The following is a 24,910-nucleotide window of genomic DNA, read 5'->3' on the forward strand; positions in this document are numbered from 1 at the left end:
AAGATGTGAACCACAGTATATGCGTCTTCTTTTTTCTCTGGTTAACTTTTTGTGTGCAGTAGGATTAACCAATGATGAAGGTAGTATAGGTAAATAGTGGATATATGCTGTGTTTTCTTTTTGTGCATTTCTTAAAACTGTTACACAATAAACCTGTATTTATTAACAGGGATTAGAAAGGAAAGCTTATGAATTTTAGGGTATGACCAACGGTGCTTTCTACATTGCATACATCTACAAATTTTGTCTTGATTGATTTAAGTTAAAAGGTAATATTTAAAGGATAGTTTATTTGCAACTCTGGCTTTCTAGACTCAGTTCAGTTCAGTTCAGTCGCTCAGTCGTGTCCGACTCTTTGCGACCCCATGAATCGCAGCACGCCAGGCCTCCCTGTCCATCACCAACTCCCGGAGTTCACTCAGACTCACATCCATCGAGTCAGTGATGCCATCCAGCCGTCTCATCCTCTGTCGCTCCCTTCTCCTCCTGCCCCCAATCCCTCCCAGCATCAGAGTCTTTTCCAATGAGTCAACTCTTCTCATGAGGTGGCCAAAGTACTGGAGTTTCAGCTTTAGCATCATTCCTTCCAAAGAAATCCCAGGGCTGATATCCTTCAGAATGGACTGGTTGGATCTCCTTGCAGTCCAAGGGGCTCTCAAGAGTCTTTTCCAACACCGCAGTTCAAAGGCATCAATTCTTCGGTGCTCAGCCTTCTTCACAGTCCAACTCTCACATCCATACATGACCACAGGAAAAACCACAGCCTTGACCAGACGAACCTTTTTTGGCAAAGTAATGTCTCTGCTTTTGAATATGCTATCTAGGTTGGTCATAACTTTCCTTCCAAAGAGTAAGCGTCTTTTAATTTCATGGCTGCAGTCACCATCTGCAGTGATTTTGAAGCCCAAAAAAATAAAGTGTGACACTGTTTCCACTGTTTCCCCATCTGTTTCCCATGAAGTGATGGAACCAGATGCCATGATCTTCGTTTTCTGAATGTTGAGCTTTAAGCCAACTTTTTCACTCTCCACTTTCACTTTCATCAAGAGGCTTTTTAAGAGTATACCAAATCTTTGCAGAAATTAATCAGTGTATTCTGGTTGATGGTTGCCAATCATGAGTTGATATTTTAATTATTGCTAAAGCCGTAGGTGTCCAAATTGAATGAAATACCCTTTAAAATATTTTATCCATGCTGCTGGCAGCAGTGCTAATTTGAGGATACTAAATGAACATTTTTTTTTCTTTTCAATACCTATATTGATTGATAGCAGGGGAATTATCTTTAGACAGGTCGAGTGTTTGGATATGTTTCAGCACGAAGCAATATAATAGAAACACTTAAGAGGGGGAAGTTAGACATCCAAATCATATACTCTAGAAGACTCATTATATAATGGGGACCTTGATAAATTTATAATAATTACTCATTATTGAGTGCTGTTTATGCATAAGGAATTGAAATTATTTTGTTGTTGCTGTTGTTTAGTCACTAAATCATACCTGACTCTTTTGTGACCTCACAGACTGTAACCCATCATGTCCTTTCTCCATGAGGTTTCCCAGGCAAGAACATTGAAGTGGGCTGTCATTTCCTTCTTCAGGGGATCTTTCTGACTCTGGGATTGAATCCACATCTCCTGCATTGGCAGGCAAATTCTTTACGATTAAGCCACCAGGGAAATCCCAAATTAATTATTTATAAGATAGCATTTCTAATGCTCAACAGTCATATTAATTACAGGCATTCATCAATATTTTAGAGTGAGGATCCTGAAGCTGGAAAATTAATTGAATGCTGCAAGATAGCACTGAAATTAAAATCCAAATCTGTTGGAATCCAAAATCAGAAAAGTTACACAGTAACCTCAAGCCCCACTTTCTCATTAAAAAGGAAGGTAAACATGTATCCCAATGGATATTATGATGATTATATTAAATACTATATCTGAACAAGCTCAATGGCTAAAATCTTCAAGAGGACTTATACTGCTAACCAATACCAGGCACTAACTGGTGACGTTGAGCAAATCATAATCTCACTTTCCCCAGTTTTTCCCCACTTTCCTCACTTTTCTCATCAGTAAAATGGTAGTTTTTAATGATAGTAGTTTTTCTGTAAGTTTTGTGTGTGTGTGTGGGCAGTTAGATAGGTCAACTGCTTAGAATAAGAACTAAAGCATGTGAAGAACTTAATGAAATATTTTAATGGATTCTACTGTCACTTGGATGAAATCTCAAAAATGACAGAATGATCTCTGTTCATTCCCAAGGCAAACCATTCAATATCAGGGTAACCCAAGTCTATGCCCCGACCAGCAACTCTGAAAAAGCTGAAGTTGAATGGTTCTATGAAGATCTACAAGACCTAGAACTAACCCCCCCAAAAGATGTCCTTTTCATTATAGGGGACTGGAATTCAAAAGTAGGAAGTCAGGAAACTCTTGCTTTTGCTTTGGAGTACAGACTGAAGCAGGGGAAAGGCTAATAGAGTTCTGCCAAGAGAATGCACTGGTCATAACAAACACCCTCTTCCAAGAACACAAGAGAAGACTCTACACATGGACATCACCAGACGGTCAACACCAAAATCAGATGGGTTATACTCTTTGCAGCCAAAGATGGAGAAGTTCTATATAGTCAGCAATAACAAGACTGGGATCTGACTGTGGCTCAGATCAGTTCAGTTCAGTTCAGTCACTCAGGTATGTCTGACTCTTTGCAACCCCATGAACCACAGCACGCTAAGCCACCCGGTCCATCACCAACTCCCAGAGTCTACCCAAACTCATGTCCATCAAGTCAGTGATGCCATCCAACCATCTCATCCTCTGTCGTCCCCTCCTCCTCCTGCCCTCAATCTTTCCCAGCATCAGGGTCTTCTCAAATGAGTCAGCTTTCTGCATCAGGTGGCCAAAGTATTAGAGTTTCAGCTTCAACATCAGTCCTTCCAATGAACACTCAGGACTGATTTCAGGTCATGAATTCCTTATTGCCAAATTCAGACTGAAATTGAAGAAAGTGGGGAAAACCACTAGACCATTCAGGTACGACCTGAATCAAATTGCTGATGACTATACAGTGGAAGTGACAAATAGATTGAAGGGACTAGATCTGATAGACAGAGTGCCTGATGAACTATGGACAGAGGTTCCTGACATTGTATGGAGACAGGAATCAAGACCATCTCCAAGGAAAAGAAATGCAAAAAAAGAAAATGGCTGTCTGAGGAGGCCTTACAAATAGCCGTGGAAAGAAGAGAAGTGAAAAGCAAAGGAGAAAAGGAAAGATATACCCATCTGATATTGGGAGGGATTGGGGGCAAGAGAAGAAGGGGACAACAGAGGATGAGATGGCTGGATGGCATCACTGACTCGATGGACGTGAGTCTGAGTGAACTCCGGGAGTTGGTGATGGACAGGGAGGCCTGGTGTGCTGTGATTCATGGGGTCACGAAGAGTCTGACACGACTGAACGACTGATCTGATCTGATCTGATACCCATTTGTAAGCAAAGTTCCAAAGAATAGCAAGGAGAGATAAGAAAGCCTTCCTCAGTGATCAGTGCAAAGAAATAGGGGAAAACAATAGAATGGGAAAGACTAGAGATCTCTTCAAGAAAATTAGAGATACCAAGGAACATTTCATGCAAAGATGGGCTAGATAAATAACAGAAATTAGATGCACCTAACAAAAGCAGAAGATATTAAGAAGAGGTGGCAAGAATACACAGAAGAACTGTGCAAAAAAGACCTTCATAACCCATATAATCACGGTAGTGTGATCATTCACACTCACCTACAGTCAGACATCCTGGAATGTGAAGTCAAGTGGGCCTTAGGAAGCATCACTACAAACAAAGCTAGTGGAGGTGATGGTATTCCAGTTGAGCTATTTCAAATCCTGAAAGATGATGCTGTGAAAGTGCTGCACTCAATATGTCAGCAAATTTGGAAAACTCAGCAGTGGCCACAGGACTGGATAAGGTCAGTTTTGATTCCAATCTCAAAGAAAGGCAATCCCCAAAATGCTCAAACTACCACACAATTGCACTCATCTCACACACTAGTAAAGTAATGCTCAAAATTCTCCAAGCCAGGCTTCAGCAATATGTGAACCGTGAACTTCCTGACATTCAAGCTCGTTTTAGAAAAGGCAGAGGAACCAGAGATCAAATTGCCAACATCCACTGGATCATCGAAAAAGCAAGAGAGTTCCAGAAAAACATCTATTTCTGCTTTATTGACTATACCAAAGCCTTTGACTGTGTGGATCACGATAAACTGTGGAAAATTCTGAAAGAGATGGGAATACCAGACCACCTGATCTGCCTCTTGAGAAACCTGTATGCAGGTCAGAAAGCATCAGTTAGAACTGAACATGGAACAACAGACTGATTCCAAATTGGAAAAGGAGTACATCAAGGCTGTATATTGTCACCCTGCTTATTTAACTTATATGCAGAGTACATCATGAGAAACGCTGGGCTGGAAGAAGCACAAGCTGGAATCAAGATTGCCAGGACAAATATCAATAACCTCAGATATGCAGATGACACTACCCTTATGGCAGAAAGTGAAGAACTAAAAAGCCTCGTGATGAAGGTGAAAGAGGAGAGTGAAAAATTTGGCTTAAAGCTCAATATTAGAAAACTAAGATCATGGTATCCGGTCCCAGTACTTCATGGCAAATAGGTGGGGAAACAGTGGAAACAATGTCTGACTTTATTTTTCTAGGCTCCAAAATCACTGCAGATGGTGATTGCTGCTATGAAATGAAAAGATTCTTACTCCTTGGAAGGAAAGTTATGACCAACCTAGACAGCAATTAAAAAGCAGAGATATCACTTTGCCAACAAAGGTCTGTCTAGTCAAGCCTATGGTTTTTCCAGTGGTCATGTATGGATATGAGAGTTGGACTATGAAGAAAGCTGAGCACTGAAGAACTAATGCTTTTGAACTGTGATGTTGGAGAAGACTCTTGAAAGTACCTTGGACTGCAAGGATATCCAACCATTCCATCGTAAAGGAGATCAGTCCTGGTTGTTCGTTGGAAGGACTGATGTTGAATCTGAAGTTCCAATACTTTGGCCACCTGATGCGAAGAACTGACTCATTTGAAAAGACGCTGGGAAAGATTGAGGGCAGGTGGAGAAGGGGACAACAGAAGATCAGATGGTTGGATGGCATCTCTGATGCAATGGACATGGGTTTGGGTGGACTCTGGGAGTTGATTATGGACAGGGTGGCCTGGCATGCTTCTGTTCATGGGTGGCAAAGAGTCGGACATGACTTAGCGTCTGAACTGAACTGAACTGTCACTTAATCTAACATGAAACACAGCAAATAAAGGATGAAGACAAATGCTTAGGATCCACAGAGTTCAAATTCTTATTAAGAATTTTAGACACTACTCTTTATTTTTATTCTTTGTCTTACTTTGAAATCTGAGGGATGATTTTTATCTTCAGGATTTTCCAGAACACATTATGCTTTGAGGTAATTTCCTGTACATCAGTGTATCATTGGATCATGTACTGAGGAGTACAGTAAAGGATCTAAAGAGACAGTGCAAACTCTAAGTGCTCACAGGGGATCTCATTTTGTCATGCCCTTTAAAAATAATCTCTTTGCTTAATTCCTTGCTGCCATTCATTCTCCTGTTCAGTTGCAAGTGACACTAGGTGACTAAATTCTTTTGGATTCTTATATCTTTGTATTCTAATTTCAAAAATTGAATATATATTTGATAAAATTTTTGTGCTAGCCTTACTTATTTTGAGCCGGCTGGTCCAACATGGGTTTTTTTTTTTTTTTTTTTTTATGAAGACATTAAAATACTAGGCTTAATAAATTCTTTAACTACTTTTTTGCATATCATTAAATTACGCATGTAAGTGCCTGCTGATTAGCCACTTCACAGAGAAAGTGAAGTGAAAGTTATTAAAATACCTTCAATGCCTTGAAGGCAGTATGTTGTTTAGAGAAATAACAAAAACTGAATTGCTTATCATTTTACTCATTGAATATTATACCTCTCCCCACACTCCTCCACAATACAACTATAAGTAAAAAGAATCTGGATGTTTGGGAAAATTTTGTTTCTTGTCTTTTTTATTTTTAGAATGCTAATAGCCCACATTTAAATGTAATTTGGAAAGTTCTAAGAATATGCACTTAAATTAATTTCAAAATACAGTATATAGCATATCTATACTCCTTGGCATATTTAGACAGACAGTATCATATACACATGAACATGCAGTATCAATTTTCAAAAAATTATGACAAAAATGGAAACTTTAGACTTTACATTGTGCAATCTACCTTGATGGTTCAGAAAACATTTAAGGACTAAAATGTCATGTGGTCAAAATTATGAACATAATTTATCTCTGTAACACTCATTACTACAGATTTTTAGAGGTGCCAAATGAATAACACGTTCCAGTTAACCATCTATAATGTCCTTTTTCTTCAGTTCAGTTCAGTTCAGTTCAGTCACTCAGTCGTGTCTGACTCAGCGACCCCATGGACTGCAGCATGCCAGGCCTCCCTGTCCATCACCAATGCCCAGAATTTATTCAATCTCATGTCCATTGAGTTGGTGATCCCATCCAACCATCTCATCCTTTGTTGTCCCATTCTCCTCCCACCTTCAATCTTTCCCAGCATCAGGGTCTTTTCAAATGAGTCCTTCGCATCAGGTGGCCAAAGTAATTTAGAGCACTGATTATCAAAGTAGTTCCCAGACCAACAGGATCAGCATCATCAGAGAATTTGGGGCCTTTCCCCAGACCTTGTGAATTTGAAATTCTGAAGATGGGACCCAGCAATCTGTTTACCATGTCCTCTGAGTGATTCATGTGCAGCTAAACTGAAGAGCCACCTAATGAGAGATTCACAATGAGGTAAAAGAAATGAAGACTCTCATACTTATGACTTTGATCTTTTGAGTTCCTGACTATAGGAAACAATGCCAGGCATTGGGCAGTCCATTTAAAGTAAGATATGGGTCTTAAGCAGCAATAAATTTGGAAGAAGAAATCCTATTTCTACTAGGGCAATAGGTTGTTCCAAGACTTGAAGAGCCTCATGAGAAATGCTGCACTAGATTAAAATTTTTATGAACATATAGCCACCAACTAATCCCTTCACCTTGGCTTGGCTTCAACTTTAGGGCACCCCAGGAGTGTGATACTAATTCCAGGGCTTTAATGGTTGTAGATGCCCTACATAGCCGAGGAGGTTCATTTTAATTTTCACTATTCCTTTTGCATGAAACAAGGACTGAAGGGAGATCTACATTAAAAAAAAAAAAAAATTGGAACATAGGACAACTCCTGGGACTATAATATAAACCAAATTTCACATATAGGGAAAACAAAAACACGTTAATTGAATATAGTTTTGTCAGATACAGTAGAAGATGTTATGTTAAATTGGAATTTTGAAAACTACAATTCATTTTTTTATTACAAGTATTTACTATTGTTCAGTCACTTAGTCATCTCTGACTCTATGTGACACCATGGACTGCAGCACATGCAGGCTCCTCTGTCCTTCACTATCTCCCAGAGTTTGCTCAGATTCATGTCCATTGAGTTGGTGATGCTATCTAATCATCTTATCCTCTGCTGCTCCCTTTTTTGCTTTCAATCTTTCCAAGCATCAGGGTCTCTTCCATTGAGTTGGCTATTTGCATCAGGTGTTCAAAGTATTGGAGCATCAGCATCATTCCTTACATGATTCACTTCAGTTCAGTTGCTCAGTCATGCCCAAATCTTGGCGACCCCACGAACCGCAGCATGCCAGGCCTCTCGGTCCATCAACAACTCCAAGAGGCCACCCAAACCCATGTCCATTGAATCAGTGACGCCATCCAACCATCTCATCTTCTGTTGTCCCCTTCTCCACCTGCCCTCAATCTTTTCCCAGAATCAGGGTCTTTTCAAATAAGTCAGTTCTTTGCATCAGGTAACCAAAATATTGGAGTTTCAGCTTCAACATCAGTCCTTCCAATGAACACCCAGGACTGATCTCCTTTAGTATGGATGGACTGGTTGGATCTCCTTGAAGTCCAAGGGACTCTCAAGAGTCTTCTCCAACATAACAGTTCAAAAGCATCAGTTCTTCAGTGCTCAGCTTTCTTCATAGTCCAACTCTCACATCCATACAGGACCACTGGAAAAACCATAGCCTTAGATGGACCTTTGTTGGCAAAGTAATGTCTCTGCTTTTTAATATGCTATCTAGCTTGGTCATAACTTTCCAGGGAGTAAGCGTCTTTTAATTTCATAGCAGCAATCACCATCTGCAGTGATTTTGGAGCCCAGAAAATAAAGTCATACATTGTTTCCACTGTTTCCCTACCTATCTGCCATGAAGTGATGGGACCGGATTATCTGGTTTCTGGTCCTGTCACTTCATGGGAAATAGATGGGGAAACAGTGGAAACAATGTCAGACTTTATTTTCTGGGCTCCAAAATCACTGCAGATGGTGACTGCAGCCATGAAATTAAAAGACGCTTATTCCTTGGAAGAAAAGTTATGACCAACCTAGATAGCATATTGAAAAGCAGAGACATTAATTTGCCAACAAAGGTCTGTCTAGTCAAGGCTATGGTTTTTCCTGTGGTCATGTATGGATGTGAGAGTTGGACTGTGAAGAAAGCTGAGCACCGAAGAATTGATGCTTTTGAACTGTGGTGTTGGAGAAGACTCTTGAGAGTCCCTTGGACTGCAAGGAGGTCCAACCAGTCCATTCTGAAGGAGATCAGCCGTGGGTGTTCTTTGGAAGGAATGATGCTAAAGCTGAAACTCCAGTACTTTGGTCACCTCATGCCAAGAGTTGACTCATTGGAAAAGACTCTGATGCTGGGAGGGATTGGGGACAGGAGGAAAAGGGGACGACAGAGGATGAGATGGTTGGATGGCATCACTGACTCGATGGACGTGAGTCTGAGTGAACTCCGGGAGTTGGTGAAGGACAGGGAGGCCTGGCGTGCTGCGATTCATGGGATCGCAAAGAGTCAGACATGACTGAGTGACTGAAGTGAACTGAACTGAATGGAACCAGATGCCCTGATCTTAGTTTTTTGTTTTTTTTTTAATTGATTATCAAGCCAGCTTTTTCACTCTCCTCTTTCACCCTCATCAAGAGGCTCTTTAGTTCCTCTTCACTTTCTGCCATTACGGTGGCATCATCTGCATAGCTGAGATTGTTGATATTTCTCCCAGCAATCTTGAATTTAGCTTGTGATTTATTCACCCTGGTATTTTGCACATTTTTTTTTATAAAAGTTAAGTAATCTGAGTGACAATATATAACCTTCACATACTCCTTTTCCAATTTTGAACCAGTCCATTGTTCTATGTCTGATTCTATTACTTCTTGACCTGCATGTTGGTTTCTAGGGAGACAGATAAGATGGTCTTGTATTTCCATCTCTTTAAAAAATTTCAACAATTTTTTGTGATCCTCACAAAGGCTTTTAGCATAGTTGATGAAGCAGAAGTAGATGTTTTTCTGGGATTCCCTTGCTTTCTGTATGATCCAACAGAGTTTGGCAATTTCATCTCTTTGTCCTCCGCCTTTTCTAAATCCAGCTTTTACATCTGGAATTTCTCAGTTCACGTACTGCTCACTTGGAGGATTTTGAATATAATCTTACAAGCATGTGAAATGAACACAATTATATGGTAGTTCGAACATTGTTTGACATTACCCTTCCTTTAGATTGGAATGAAAACTGACAATTTTTTCAGGATCAAACTCTCATCTCCTACATTGGCAGGCAGATTCTTTACCACTCGGCCACCAGGGAAGCCCATGACTAGTATGTCCATGCAATATTTGGGGGCATACTTATACTAAAAACAATATTATCTATTTGAAATTTATATGTACCAGAGTGTTCTGTATTTATATTTGGTAAATCTGGCAATATTAACTGAGTATATACTATTCCTAATTCATCCATCCAACAATAAATTGGTATGTTCTTATTATATTTATTCAAACCAGACACTTACTGCTCTGCTGATAGGTTAATTTATACATGTTTTTCTTAAACTTGTCAAATATATAGATGGGATTCAGGTTTTCAAATTTTCACTTGAAAGAGAGAGGCAAAGTATATATCTAAACATTAATTGTACATTTTCATGTGAATTATCTTTATCTAGAAAACTATGTTGCATGTTATGAGACTTAAATGGTATGTAAAATAAATGTAATTCCATTTATCTTCCTAGTTTGTAATAAAGATATATTTCTGAAATATAATAATTTTTAAAATCTAACATCACTTTAAATAAATTCTGGAAGTTTCATATTTCCAACATAATTGGTGGATAGTTTTTAAGAGTAAGAAAAATCCTACATTTGAATATTAGAAGAGTATCTGCCATTTGTACAATGTTATAGCAGACAAAGCCATTCTATAGATACCATGTCTTTGATTCTCACTATATTTTGTGAAATTTGTCATGATAGAAAATATTACATAAATTTTTACCATAAGGAAAGTGAGGTGGAGAAATACTAAGAGTTTTGCTTAAGAGCACATTGTAGGAGAACTATTATTAATATATATCTCATTAAAAAGTCATAACATATACTTATCGTGATTTAGTACACATGCATGCTTACATCACTGATTCCTCTTAGATGCTCTGTGTAAAGAAAGCAGATTATATTTAACTCCCTTTACAAATAAATAAATATAGGCTCAGAAAAATGACTTGTCCAAGATTATAAGATCATAGTATAATAAATGATGAAACAATGACTCAAGTATAGTGTTTTATCAATCAGGCCATAAGGAGACCCCTCCTGAATCACAAACAATAAATTCTTTATTTATCATTTTTGGTAAGTGTAGAACTTGTTTTATTTTTAGAGACTATAAACCAAGATTTTTTTAAATGTCTCTCTTTCCCTTTGATGAAACATTACAATTCATTCAAAAGTTAGGAAGCAATATAATATACTATAGGGCCTTAATTAATAATAAATTATCTCTGTGACAGCATTGAATCAGGTGACAAAAAGACTAAAATCACCCTTCGAATAAAGGCCCATAGATACATAAGATCAGAAGAATTAAAACTGCACCAAAAATTCCTTTACATTCTTGCATCTACTTAGCACATAGAAATCTAGAGATAGTACTGTTGCCACGTTCAGTTCAGTTCAGTCGCTCAGTCGTGTCCGCCTCTCTGCGACCACATGAATCGCAGCACGCCAGGCCTCCCTGTCCATCACCATCTCCTGGAGTTCACTGAGACTCACGTCCATTGAGTCAGTGATGCCATCCAGCCATCTTCACAGTAAGGAAAAAAGTTGAACAATCTATAGAATCATAATATTTTTATGAACTTATCAAAGAGCTAAAGATGCAGGACAACAAAGTAGACTGAAATCTAAGAAAAAAACAAACTCCTCCAAGGAGACATGGCATGAAGATGAGCTTACTTGGAGTAAGAAAACAGTGTAGGAAGAAAATAAATTCATTAAATAAGATATTTAATTTTTCTTAGAGTGGCCAATACAGGAGAGCTGGCCAGCAATACAGGAGTTCTGGCAACAGACCCTTCTCCAATGACCTAACCATTTAATCAGAGGAAGGGTTGGGGATAGGCGGGGAGCAGAGATGGCTTCCTTAGGTGGTAAAGGCCTTGGACAGGGAAACAGTATCTGTGTAGGAGAGACATGAAGCCATGACTGGGTCATTCTGCCATTTTCCCCTTTGGTACAAGAGTTTTATGACATTGGGGGAAAGACAGTAAACCCTCTTTGGATCTGCACAGGTGTAAAAGCATTGAGACCAGGGGATAGGAAAAGGAAACAACCCTCTACACTGGCGAAATGGCAGGAAGCAATGCTGAGTTCAGACCATTAAAAATTTCCCCATTAGTGGAGGAGAAGCCATAGAAAACTCTCTTCCCCCAAATATTTATTGAAGATACAAGGTGAAGTTTGGCTGCCATGGGGAAGAACAGTATCACTGAGAAAGCCTCATTCTGGAGACATGATGATGCTTGACTAGGACAGAGTCTGAACTGAACAACAGAGAAAATCTCCCTGAAAATCCCCATTAGGCTAGCAAGCTGCTGCTGCTGCTGCTGCTAAGTCGCTTCAGTCGTGTCGGACTGTGCAACCCCATAGATGGCAGCCCACCAGGCTCCCCAGTCCCTGGGATTCTCCAGGCAAGAACATTGGAGTGGGTTGCCATTTCCTTCTCCAATGCATGAAAGTGAGAGTGAAGTTGCTCAGTCATGTCTGACTCTTTGCGACCCCATGGACTGCAGCCTACCAGGCTCCTCTGCCCATGGGATTTTCCAGGCAAGAGTACTGGAGTGGGTTGCCATTGCCTTCTCCACTAGCAAGCATGAAGAAATAAATAAATGTAGCCTTCTACTGCTAGAAGCAATGCAGGGTATAGGTCTCTCTGAGATGCATGCTGTAAGAGAAAGCCCAATGTTGATCATGGAACACAAACACTGAATAAATGTTTTGGCAATCAATTCAATTATAAGGAACACAAAAAGGATTTGTAACCTGTAGTTTGCTGAAGAGAATCATAAAACAATAACAAAACCAACAATACAAACCAGCTCATCTCCTAACTAGATTGATTCAATCTGTCCACTGTAAAGTCAAGAAGAAATGCCATTCCACTGGCCACTCTGGTTAATCTGCCTGATAGAAGCTAGGACCAACTGTATTCAGCTGTGTCACTGAGCGTTAATTAGGTTATTATCTCTAGCACTAAGAGCAGCAGCTCGAGGCCAACTAGTGATATTAAACTTCAGTATGATCCCAGGCTCTGGGAACCAACCAGCTGGTCTTAGAAAGCCAGGTGGCTTTATCCACAAGTTTCTGTGTTAATTTCCCCAGTTGGCCTGAGGCATTAATTCAGGTACAGCAGGGTATATTAATTATTGTACTAACTCCATATTGATCCATAAGGACAAAATCTAGAGCAATTCTGTATTCATACAAAACCTGGACAATACACTGAGACTGAACTAAATGCTTTTCCAGATCAGGGTGATTTTTTAAATTATTTCCTTCAGTCAAGGATAAATTCCTTCATATTTTTTCCTAATTCGAGGACAACATCATAGAGTTAAATACCTATTGATCATAAATTATGAGTTATACATCCCTCCAGAAAGTTCTCTTAAGTAACAAATTGTAGTCTCATTTTGGAGGGATCTTTGCAGTTAATGGGCTTCCTTGGTGGCTCAGATGGTAATGAATCTGCCTGCAATGTGGGAGACCTGGGTTCAATCCCTGGATCAGGAAGATGATCCCTTAGAGAAGGGAATGACAACCCACTCCAGCATTCTTGCCTGGAGAATCCCATGGACAGAGGAGCCTGGCAAGCTATAGTTCATGGGGTCACAGATAGTCAGACATGACTAAGTGATTAACACTCTCACTTTTTTTCAGTTATCTGCTGTGTGTGGAAATCTACTTATTTTGTTTCCTTAAATGTTTCAAGCTCTCTTTTGACCATCCTTGAATTACAAATCAGGCTTTTGAAAGGAAAGCAAGTTAATAGCTGGCTTCCATATAAGTAGAGTCCCAAGGCTGAACATGGTGCTGCTATAGTAAAGTGTCATTTAAAATTGGTGGACACTTCAAATGGGATCTTCCTTGGAAGGAAAGCAAAAGTTGACATTGCCTCTAAGTTAGTCTCCTGACTGGCTGGTACACCTTCTGATTCCAAGTTCAACTTAAATTTGAAGCCCATCTTTATTTTATAGGGGACTATCTGAGGGCAATAAGTTCATCCCCTTATGTTTGCCTGTATTGTCCTCAGTTGGCATTTATACACCTTGCAGAATGACTGAGTGATGGCAACAGTAATGAAGGTATGAAATATAGGAGTCTTGATAACTATTTCTTGTTGGAAATGTAAGAACTGGGCCGACCAACTACTATAGTTTCCAATACTCAATAAGTTGAAGGAAGATGAAGGTTAAATTGTGTCAGAGCCCTCTGGCAGGGCTGGTAAACCCAGCAGTCCATTAAAGTTGTCCCTCAGTATCCATGGAGGATTGATTCCAAAACATCCTTCAATACCAAAGTCCACGGACTTAACTCCTGTACAGTTGGCCCTCCACAACCACAGATGTGCAACCCATGGCTTAGAAAGTCTGACTGTGCATTTAAACTTCTAGCAACAGTTTGGGAAAACCTCATCAGGAAGTTCCCTTCATGAGTTGACCTTCAGGGGTAATTCTGAAAGACAAAAATAATATTGCTCCCTCCCTCATAGCTCCTGGGGTCTGAGGTTTTCTCTCTACAGGTGCCAAAGTTTTGTTTTTTTCTCATCAACTTCAAAATCACTGTTTTCTATTCAAGAAATCATAACTTTTATCTTTTTTGCAATCACTTTTTATTTTCACCCAAACTCCCCCGTTTCCCCCCGAAGGACCGAGTGCAAGGAAGACAGGGTATTTTTATAAAACTGACAAAGATTCACTATATCCTCCACTTTTGGTTTGTGTGGGCTGTTATGTGGGACTTGGAGAGGCGTGTCATCAACAATATGGTCATTATTCTCGTGATATAGGGTCATGTCAACCCAACAAGAGAATCTAGGTAGCTGAACCCAAATTAAGTCTGAATCACCTATACCATCTTTTGGCCAGGCTGCCACTCAGAAAATGTACCAAGCAGACTGTTTAACACTGCTATCAGGGAAAAGAAAGAAGACCAAGAGTGGTCAGGGCAAAATATCAAGTTTTCAAACTAGGAATATGCAGTTCCCATCTTTTTCATCCTGATCGCTACCCAGAAAAAGATCTAGGGGGATTATTCCTTTTAAGAGTCAGCCACATTCAGTGACTAAACTACCTTGCTAAGGGAGATGCAAAGAAAGTAGAGTCAAAAAGGTTTCTAATACTTACCAGATAACAATGGATGATACAGAGAATGCAGGTCCATCAGCTTTGTTGAGTAGACCATCAGATTGTAGCTGATTCAGAAAGCTGCAAGCATGACATAGATTAGGATTAAGGACCACAGTAGTGTGATTGATTGGACTCAAAGAGCAACACAGTGGTTTGAAAAAGTGATGAGAGCAGTGAAGCATCACTGATAGTCCATAAAAGGGGTAAAAGGTCCAATTTAGTCAATTTTCCAGAAATAAGTGGAGTCTATGCCCCCAGTGATGTGGCTTCCCTCACCATGAGAAAACAGGTCAGTTTTGTCAGATATCACAATATCCGACATGTACTGGTAACTCCTTAGTCAGAAACATGCAAGCTTTTATCTTTCCTCCAGTCTATAATAATGAATATGTTGCCATGGCTGGTAGAATGATGGATTCAGACAACAACAGTGGAAATTCAGGGTCTGTAGACTTGATCAGCAATTTGATTCTATTCAGTCTCATCAGAGAATGAGATCTTTTCATGGACATGAGTGACCCAAACAGTTGACATATAGCTGTAGTTTATTTCTGTTGTTCACAGTTCCAAAAAGGAGTTTACCACTTTCCTGTTTTCTAGATCATCAGCAACAAGTGAGTAAAGTGCATGGAAGGAAATAGTGACCAGAGCTCAGAGAATGGCATTGAAATCTGTCCACTGAGTGGAGTAACCACATCCATCATCAACTCTGCATAGCTGATGCTAAAGTTGAGTGGCGACAGCAGGACAATGGACAACATCAGGTTTTGGCACAGCCAAACAATCAGTGAACTGTTCCCAGGCTTTTAGGTGCCTCTGTGATTTGAGAGCTCTTTGGAGCCAGTGGTTTTCTTCACATGGTAGAACGGAGGATACAGTTTCTCACAGAGGAATAGCTGTCACTTTTTCTTCTAACACGAAGATGTCTCTGACGCCAACTGTGTTCTTAATATACCATTTACCACACAAGCCCAGTTGAAGCCTTCTCACCTTGTTAGTTACTGAATCTGAGTTGATATACACTCAAGTGGAAACACCACGCAGAGGTGTCATTGCAGGGCATCCATGCATCAAGAGTTCAGCTTTGATAAAAGCCCAGTAGCCAGCTAACAATTTCTTCTCAAAAAGGGTGGTAGCTGTGTCACAGAGGCAACAAGTCCAAATCTTAAAAGAGATCCCCTGAGTGGAGGTTGCCTTCCTTTGATGGAGGCTCTAATTGGCAAAGTCATTAGCTACAGAGACTTGTAACTCAAAGTGGCCATTAGAGGAAAGTGAAAAAGTGAAAGTGCTGGTCACTCAGTCATGTCAGACTTTAGACTGACAGGCCCCTCTGTTCATGGAATTCTCCAGGAAAGAATACTGGAGAATACTGCCACTTCCTTCTCCAGGGGATCTTCCTGACCCAAGGATCAAACCCAGGTCTCCTGCACTGTGGTATTCTTTACCTTCTGAGCCACCAGGGAAACCCCAAGCCTACAGCACTCCAGCCATTCCCAAATGGTCTCTCATCCAAGTACTAACCAGGCCAACCCTGAGTAGCTTCCGAAGTCACATGAGATCAGGCATGTTCATGGTGGTATGGTGTTAGCTGGCCATTAGAAGAGGGGAGCCCCAAATGTACAGAGAGACCACAGCTTCCTGGACCACTTGCAACTCTGCCTGTGGATCAGGGCTCCTCTTAAACTAGGCTGATGTGTGGCTTAGCCAACATTAAGGACCAGGTAGAATACCCAGGGGAGATATATACTGTCTCTAGTTTTCAAGGAATTCAATAAGGGGTTGGGCCTTATTTTGGGTGTGTGTGGGTTGAAGTAACAAAAGGATTGACATATGAATCTATCCATATATTGTCAAGAAACTTTACCTGGGATTCATATAATGCCTTCTTCTTACTATTCCACTAGGAAACACTCAGTCTTCCATGGCTGCTTTCTATACAAACATCCCAAAAAGATAGCCCAGAAGAAAGGGCAGACAGTCCCTGTTTGAAGGAAAGGCACAAATGTGAGAACCCATGCACTGTCTCTTAATATTCTACACTAAGGGCTTCCCTGGTGGCTCAGATGTTAAAGAATCTGCCTGCAAGGTGGGACACCTGGGTTTGATCCCTGGTTTGGGAAGATCCCTTGGAGGAGGGCATGGCAATCCACTCTAGTTTTCTTCCCTGGAGAAACCCATGGACAGAGAAGCCTGATGGGCTACAGTCCATGGGGTTGCAAAGAATCAGATAAGACTGAGCAATTAAGCACAGCACATCACAGCACTCTACACTAAAAAGCATGAGTTTTTCTTTATGTAAATCATACATAATTTTTTGGAAAGAAATCAGAATAGGAGATGAGGTTTGACCCAAGGATCAAACCCAGGTCTCCTGCACTGTGGTATTCTTTACCTTCTGAGGTAAAGAAAATTCTTTCTTCTTTTCTGTCCTCAAGGTACGTATTTCCAGTGTGAGAGTTTTGTTTTTTTTTTTAATATATAATTGGATTGGAAACAGAACAAATAACAAAGCCATGCATGTTCTTAAGCAAAAGAACCTAATAGTATACTAAGTACTGGAATGCCCTTCAGTTCAGTTCAGTTCAGTCACTCAGTCATGTCCGACTCTTTGTGACCACATGAATTGCAGCACACCAGGCCTCCCTATCCATCACCAACTCCCAGAGTTAACCCAAACTCATGTCTATAGAGTTGGTGATGCCATGCTGCCATCTCATCCTCTGTTGTCCCCTTCTCCTCCTGCCCCCAATCCCTCCCAGCATCAGAGTCTTTTCTAATGAGTCAACTCTTCGCATGAGGTGGCCAAAGTATTGGAGTTTCAGCTTTAGCATCATTCCTTCCAATGAACACCCAGGACTGATCTCCTTTAGAATGAATTGGTTGGATCTCCTTGCAGTCCAAGGGACTCTCAAGAGTCTTCTCCAACACCACAGTTCAAAAGCATCAATTCTTCAGCTCTCAGCTCTCTTCACAGTCCAACTCTCACATCCGTACATGACCACTGGAAAAACCGTAGCCTTGACTAGATGGACTTTTGTTGGCAAAGTCATGTCTCTACTTTTTAATATGCTGTTTAGGTTGGTTATAACTTTCCTTCCAAGGAGTAAGTGTCTTTTAATTTCATGGTTGCAATCACCATCTGCAGTGATTTTGGAGCCCCCCAAAATAGTCTGTCACTGTTTCCCCATCTGTTTGCCATGAAGTGATGGGACCTGATGCCATGATGTTAGTTTTCTGAATGTTGAGCTTTAAGCCAACTTTTTCACTCTCCTCTATCACTTTCATCAAGAGGCTCTTTAGTTCTTCTTCACTTTCTGCCATAAGGGTGGTGTCATCTGCATATCTGAGGTTATTGATATTTCTCCCAACAATCTTGATTCCAGCTTGTGCTTCATCTAGCCCAGCATTTCTCATGATGTACTCTGCATATAAGTTAAATAAGCAGGGTGACAATATACAGCCTTGATGTACTCCTTTTCCTATTTGGAACCAGTCTGTTGTTCCATGTCCAGTTCTAACTGTTGCTTCCTTATCACTAACTTTATTTAATTGAGCCCAGTCAGCTCCATATATCTTGAGAAATCCTCTGACATGACTGTTTATTCTCAGAAAAGATAAAATATATAATAATGTATTTGTTAATAGTTGATGGGGTTTTATATAATGAGGAAAAAAATAACTTTAAGAATGGAAGTTCCTCTTATTACTCTGAAACAATATTTTAGTAATATAAAAACAAGTTATTCTAGATCAGTCTATGGACAAAGGATTTCTGGGTCTTTGGCCTATATCTATTGTTCTCAACTCTAGCTGCATATTACCTGGAGAACTTTATGAATATTGATGCCAGATTTCACACCAACAAATTCTGATTTAATTGGCTTGGGGTAGAGCTCATGCCTAGGTGTCTTTTAAAATTCCCCTGTTATCCCAGGATTATAGACAGAATTGGGAGCTACTGGCATATGCAACAGAACATACTGCTATGAAGTTCTCTTTTAGCTACTTAGTCTGTGAGAAAATTTCTAACACAGATCCAGTAGTGTTATTTAACCATATGAAAAATAAAAGTACACAGAGCAATTTAAGAATTTTATGGTTTTGACTTTAACATTGAAACATGAAAGGTGAGACAAAATATGTCATTAATTTATTTCAGCATTTTTAAATTTTGGGTTTAGAGGTGGCAAATCAGAACCATCTGGGTCATTTGTTCAAATTAAAGTAGCCATGTTCCCACCAGAAGTGTCTAATGTTTAGGAAAGGACAAGAGTAGGAGAAATGTCTAATTTTTAAGAGTTCTCTGATTCTGAGTCCCCACTGTGGCCACCACCATTCTATTTTTTGTGAAAAACAAAACTGATTTATTTCTTTTGCTTCTGACTTGCCAAATAAATTAGATATTTGTTCCAAGAATCTGTGGTCAGTCCCAAATCTCTACCCTCTTGTTATGTGATCAGATTAACCATTTGGGAAGCCTTAAATACAAATTTGAGAAGAGGAACACTGTTACAAATACACCACAATGAAAGGAATTTTAGCACAGAAATAGCCAAAAACTTTTCTAATCTAAAAAAAAATAAATTTGTTCTAGGAACAATCACAAACTTGTGCTTATCCTTAGAAATGTAAAATTCATACAATGAAAAGAAATGATCATTTTAGTAAATTCAAGGTATCATATTCTGGAACCCAACTTTGTCTATAAGGTTTCTAACTAACCCAGATAAAGCCACAAAAATGTTCAATTTCTTTGACAGTTAGAAAGAAAATGAGTTTCAAAACTTCTTTCCATGGATACACTATCTTCACACTTTTCTCCAATAGATAAGCAGAAATGTATCTCTGTAGAGTCTTTTAACCCTTTGCTACTCATAGTATGGTCCATGGACCAGCAGCATCCTATCATCTTGAGACCTGTTAGAAATGCTGAATCTCAGGCTACACCCCAGGTCACTTGAGTCAGACTCCGCACTTTAACAATAGCTATCAGTGACTCATATGCACAATAAAATTAAGAAGCACTTTTCTAGCCCTTTGTTTCTATGATGGACACCTAAACTATCCAGAAACGTGCAATAATACCTAAAAATGCCTGTGAAACAAATAGCAGAAAATAATTCATTTTAACAGAATTCTTTAAGAAGACAAAAATAAAAGCTTTAGAAAAGCCGTGTCCTTTCTGTAAACCGTTAAACAAGATTCTTACACTCTAACGTGGTGGGAATTTCATCTTTCTGTTTGAATGCAGTCAATGATGACAGAGCTGAAGCAAGCTTGCTGATGGTGTTAGTAGTTGAGTTTTGTTGCTATTCTTTTTTCTCAGTTTTCCATTTCTATTTCAGAAAGTGAACACAACAGGCTGCAGTTTGCTAACAAGCAGAACTTCAAACTGCTCTTGGGGGCGGGGGGAAAGAACAAAACATAACCATAGCTTCCACCTGTTTTTTATTTAATTTTAGATCAACACTAGATAATACTTTTTGTCCAGGCATTGAATATCAAGGAGGAAGGGGAGAACAGGGTACAGGCCAAACTTAAGTTGTGTCACCTTAAGTAAATAAATGACCCTTTATCCTCCAGGATGGTAATTCAATTCAAGCTGATTTCTAAAAGCAACCCTAATTTAAACACTAAAGAATAATAAAAAACAAAAGCAACAATGGCAAAAATATTTAAAGCCTTATTCTTTCCTACTAGCACATTTGAACATTCCATCATCTGAGTTTTCCCATTTTTATTAACATCTTTTGTATCCCCTTCAGTTCTTTTTGTTATTTCCAGGTAAGAATGATTTAATATAATTCTTCTCACCAAGTGAGCTGATAAATAGCATTGTAAGCATTGTAAGGGTAACACGCTAGACTTTGTGTTAAGGTCTCCACAGTAAGTAGTTTGAACTGGAGAGCATTATATCATACACATAATATTTTCACAAGCAAGCAGCGAGAAGGATTTTCTCTTCATAATGTGTAAAACACTGAACTTTAAAATTTCCAATGTTATAATTTTAATCTACATGGATAATTATGTCACTAATAAACACCATGCCTGAGAGTAACACCTAGAATATGCATTTAGTGAAAACCTTGGAAAACAGTGTCCATATGCGGACTATATATGATGTAAAGGGCCAAGTCCTAATAAAGATCCTGCCTTATAAAAAATGCATTGTGGATTGGCTGAGATACATAGAAACAGGTCTGTGCTTCCAAAGTAACACCTTGTGTCAAAATTCATAATATGAGATGTTTGGCTCAATGCCACTGTAGTAGGTTGTACCTGTAGGTACATTGTGTTTCTGTGATGGTTTTAGGCCAGCCTTCTAATTGCCATAAAAATGATTGAAAATTGCAAGTGATGAAAATAGAAATTAGAAAAACAGTTTAAGTCAAATCGCTACTTTACTTTGTTTGCTTGTTTTTTCTCATATGATTATCTCTCTCTCTTTTTTTAAATTTCAGAGGAGATCCTTTGCATTATAGGTTTAGAAGAAAAAACAGCCTGATTTTCATTAGGCTTTAATTTAATGATTCTATTTTCCCAAGTCTGTTCTAGTTTGATTCTGATTTCATGCCTGTATCAATGCAACGAGAAATAGGAGTTTATACAGTGCTACTCTCTTGGGAAGTGATAGGGGGCTGGGATGATTGTTATGACTGCGAAAGGAAATTTAAATAGAGCTGGAAACTAGTAAGTTATTGGTCTGAAGTTTATGGTATAATTCAACATTAGACTATGTAAGAAAAGATTGGTTCAAATTATAAGGTTTAGACTGCAGTTAGAAAAAAAAAAATTGTTGTTCAGACACTAAGTCATGTCCAACTCTTTGCAACCTCATGGACTGTAGCAAGCCAGGCTCCTCCATCCTCCACTGTCTACCAGAGTCTGCTCAAATTCATGCCCATTGAATTGGTGATGCTCTCTAACCATCTCATTTCATCCTCTGCTGTCCCCTTTTCCTTTTGCCTTCAATCTTGCCCAACATCAGTATCTTTTCCAGTGAGTTGACTTTTTGCATCAAGTGACCAAAGTATTAAAAGAGAATACAAGAAAGTATTTTCGAGAGTGCTTAACATAGCCTGTAACACCTACTATTTATTGATCCAAAGAATAAATGAATGGAAAAGAATCATTGAAAAAGACCCTGATGCTGGGAAAGATTGAAGGAAAAAGGAGAGGGGTGGCAGAGGATGAGATGGTTAGGTATCATCACCAACTCAATGGACATAAATCTGAGAAAATTCTGGGAGATAGTGAAGGATAGGGAAGCCTGACATGCTGCAGTCCATGGGGTTGCAAAGAGTTGGACATGACTGAGCGAATGAACAACGCTCCGGGTCCCAAATTACCTCCGTGCCTTCTCCGACCAATCTTTCTGTGGCACAACCATGGCTTTTCAATTGTCATGGTTCCTCTGTCACATTTCCTGCTAATTTTTTCACTATTATAATTCATGGTGTTTCCTCCCTCTCTCCTTTCTCTCTTTCTTCCTTTTCCTTTTCCCCATGTAATGGTAAGCTTTACAAGGATAAGAAGCCTCTCTATCTTGTCTGCTGTCTTACACTCTGCACAGTACAGGTGTTCAGTAAATAATTATTTTATAAATAAATAAGGCTTTACATGTATGATTATCAATAGAATTTTATTTAAATTTCAAAATCCTGCTACAGTAGTTATTTCTCAACACATCAAAAGGTAGCAGAACTGTCAGCTTTCTTTTTACTGCTGTAAAATGTCTAAAATTACATTGTGTGAACTTCTAACAGACTTCTATCATGTAAACTTTTCCTCTTTGGGAAAAATGGTTGTGCTGATGGTTAGGAATAATTACTTTTATCATATAATCTATACTATTTAATTACAGAACTGCTGAAATAAAAATATTTACCACTGATATGCCCCTTATTGTTGGATTCAGCCTGGCTATACCTCCAGTACTTTGCCTGGAGAAGCCCATGGATGGAGGAGCCTGGTGGGCTGCAGTCCATGGGGTCGCTGGGAGTCAGGCACGACTGAGCGACTTCCCTTTCACTTTTCACTTTCATGCATTGGAGAAGGAAATGGCAACCCACTCCAGTGTTCTTGCCTGGAGAATCCCAGGGACGGGGGAGCCTGGTGGCTGCCGTCTGTGGGATCACATAGAGTCGGACACGACTGAAGTGACTTAGCGGCAGCAGCAGCATACCTCAAAAACCAATTGTACAATAACAAATTATGGTATTGCCATTAATGTTATTTGTGATTTGTTGAATTCAGGAAGAGAGGTTAACTCTGTAAAAAACACTATTCATAAAAACACAGGACTTGCTACAAAAAGCTATAAATGATTCAGAGCTTTCATTTCTACCCTTCCCATATTTCCATTTTTTCATTTCCTCTCCTTTTCTTCACATCCTTGTGAGAGTATGATATCCTGAGCATCATTCACAGTGCTCTCTTCAGCAGATGTTAGCATGCATATGTTAATTCAAGACACTTCCTTCCTACCCATTTCTAAATTCTCAACATCTTCAGTGTTTTCTAAACAAAAACTCAAACTACCCAGATTAAAAATACTGATAGATGTATATGGTGTGTGTGTGTGTGTGTGTGCGCGCGTGTGTATACCTATACACAAACTATATATATATATATCACAAAACTTGGCTGCAGAGAACTGCATTTTTTCCTGAAAAGTTTTGAATATCCTCTAAAATTGCTGAAAGTCTGAGCTTCAGTTTTATCAGTGCTTTCATCTTCAGCGTGAGTATCAGAAAAGGAGAGAATTTATATCTGATAAGAAAACAAGACAATATGGTTTTTACAATTATTTAAAATTATTTCTTCATGTGGAGAATAGTTTAGGTGATAAAGAATACATCCAAACAAGTGAATAAAACAGTATGAAGCTGTGCCCTGAAGAAACAGCCTTAGAAGACTTCTCCAAAGTGTTACCCTTTTTTTTCCAGAAAGTATTGTTATCATTTCCTTTTCTGGAACCTGAATTTGCATATTTGTTTATTCATTTTTTTAGTAATTCAACAATAATTAAGTATATATTTTATCCAATAAATTATATACTTTGTAAAGCATAAAGAGCTAGGCTCTCTTCTCAAGAAATGTATAGTTTAGATGTGTAGACCATGCACATACTTGACTAAAATTCAAAGTAAAACAATGAAGAACATTAAAAGATGTAGAAATAAAATGACTTCAACTGGATCTTAAAGAATTGATAACATCTAATGGGTATTTAGCATTAAGACTCAGAAGGAACAGCATGAATAAGGTCAACAATAAAACGGCAAGAGAAATTTTCTCAGAAATAAATAGAAGTTTGCCTGGAAATAAAATACAGAAAAGAAAGTGAAAACAGTCAGAATACATATATATACAGAGGGCAGCTTAAAGAAGACCATGAATGCAAGGATAACATATATACTTTTTTCTACAGGAAATGAAGAACCATTGATTGCTTAGTGAAAGAAAATGCTTGATTATGTGTTTTTACAGAATTAAAATGGTAGAAAGGACTATAGACAAGCAACTTAGAAAGAAATAGATCAAATAAGTTACAAAATATAACAGACAATTCAGATGGTAATTAGGAAGTCAACTGTTAAGTGAATAAATGAGAATAGATGTGATAAATACTAAGGATAGAAAATGGATTTAGGAATGAATCAGACATGGATGTGAAGGAAATGGAGATTTTGAACTTGCATGCATATGTGATAGTTGACAAGTGAAAGGAGATACAAGTATGAAGCTAAAGATAATAATAATTTTCAAGGCAAGTTTATATGTAAATATATCCAGTTGACAACTAGTAATGTTGGATTCAAACTGGGATGGTGATTGAAGGCTATAAAAAGAATTCTGTTAGTTCCTCTGAGCTCACTACAGTTTCAGGAAGTGTTTTCTAGTGATTTAACTTCTATGTAGCTTTTCGGTGTTCAAAGAGTTTGTCTCAACTACCCATGTGTACTAATAAAGTG

The sequence above is a fragment of the Bos javanicus genome, chromosome 3, assembly GCF_032452875.1.
Source record: "Bos javanicus breed banteng chromosome 3, ARS-OSU_banteng_1.0, whole genome shotgun sequence".
In the NCBI taxonomy this organism is placed as follows: Eukaryota; Metazoa; Chordata; class Mammalia; order Artiodactyla; family Bovidae; genus Bos; species Bos javanicus.